The sequence below is a fragment of the Hemiscyllium ocellatum genome, chromosome 40 (genome assembly GCF_020745735.1).
Source record: "Hemiscyllium ocellatum isolate sHemOce1 chromosome 40, sHemOce1.pat.X.cur, whole genome shotgun sequence".
Lineage (NCBI taxonomy): Eukaryota > Metazoa > Chordata > Chondrichthyes > Orectolobiformes > Hemiscylliidae > Hemiscyllium > Hemiscyllium ocellatum.
Window position 1 is genome coordinate 30,695,266 of NC_083440.1, and position 1,721 is coordinate 30,696,986.

The 1,721-nt window shown below is 43.8% G+C and overlaps 1 non-coding gene across 1 annotated transcript; it reads left to right on the forward strand.

Moving 5' to 3' along the window:
* Positions 1-249: 249 nt before the first annotated feature.
* LOC132834583 (U2 spliceosomal RNA) lies at positions 250-434 on the forward strand. The gene has a single exon (XR_009647220.1). It is a non-coding gene; the product is annotated as a U2 spliceosomal RNA (small nuclear RNA).
* The last annotated feature ends 1,287 nt before the right edge of the window (positions 435-1,721 follow it).

The window sequence follows — 1,721 nt, forward strand, 5'->3', positions numbered from 1 at the left end:
CAACCTCCCAGCTCAACACCATCTTCATGAACTGCCCCATCTGTCAATCTTCCTTCCCACCTATCTGCTCCACTCTTCGCTCTGACCTATCACCTTTACCACCACCTCGACCCATTTATTGCAGTTCAGCTACCTTCAACCTACCCCTACCTCCTCGTATTTATCTCCTCACCCACGAGGCTCCCAGCGTCATTCCTGATACAGGGATTTTTGCCCGAAAAGTCGATTTTCCTGCTGCTTGGATGCTGTCTGACTTCTCGATCTTTTGGCTGAGATCATGTCTGTTCTTGTCAGCTTTAATATGTGATCCATCCCTGAATTAGGGACTAAATATTATTCTGAATTTTGCAGGAAGAAGTTGGATTAGGAGCTTGCTCAACCAACTTCGCACATCGTCCTGTTATTGCAGTGTTTCTGAGAATCGTGCACCCCTCATAAAACAATCAGAAAAGCAGCTTTATTAGTTCACCTTTTTGTGTGTTCGCTTTATTTCTCGTCTCCCGAGTCGGTGTGTAAGAAAGCACACTGAGAACCTTTTGGTCAAGTCAGACTCGCATTTGTGCAAATCAATTTGTTCTCGGTTGCTATTCACCTGTCACTTTCTGCATGTTCAGCACTTACTCTCAATGTTATCACATCATCCCTGGTGCAGGCCGCCCCTTCCCACCAACTCCCAACTCCGAACATCAGAAGTTTAACAAAGTTGCCCACCAGCTCCACCTAATGTCAAATGGCATTTCAGAAAACAAATGGAGAAGATGAAACTATTGAATTATTCAACAGTTTAGATTTTGATCCTGACGATGATGATTCGGATTTATTGAAAGAGAGATTTTGAGAACACTGAGAAGAAGGAAAATTCTGATGTTTTAAAGCACATAGAGTCGCAGAGGTGTACAGTACAACTTGTCCAGCTGACCAGATTTTCGAACCTAATGTAGTCTTATTTGCCAGCACTTGGCCCATATTCCTCAAAAACCTTCATATTCTCAACCAGATGCTTTTAAAATGTTGTATTTGGACCAACCTCCACCACTTCCTCTGGCAGCGCATTCCACACAGACACCTTCTTCTGCATGAATACATTGCCCCTTAGGTTCCTTTTAACTTCTTCCTCTCTCACCTGAAACCATTCCCTCTCGTTCTGGACTACGCATCGCAGGGAAAATACCTTTTTCTGTTGACCCTATCCATGCTCCTCATGATTTTATAAAGCTCTATACGGTCAACCCTCAGCCTCCGAAGCTCCAGGGAAAACAGCCCCAGCCTATTCAGCCTCTCCCTGTAGCTGAAAGCACTCCAACCCTGGCAACAATTATTGTAAATCTTTAAGAATGTTTGACATCAGCGTGCAAGATAGGTGTGTTTGGGCGGCTTTATTTTCTCAATTCAAAGGCCTGTGAGTACAATCAGATTACATGTTCACTGATGTAGGACACAGTTGTGTGTGGTATCATGAATGAGCAAGTCAGGGGTATATTACTCTGAGCGCCGATTCTCACATTAACCAGTCCAATAGAAACTTGCGGGGCAGGCGAAATGAGCCAGAGTTTTAAAAAGCAGTGCATCAAGATGTAGAATTACCTGTCCACAAAGTACATTATTACTCTAAGAACTCTCCAGCGCCTGAGACACGTCCTGCTCAGGGACTGGCATAACATCTCTGCCTGTCCTTTGCTTTTTTACACATTGATGCCTCGATCAGAAATTAATGTTAAACA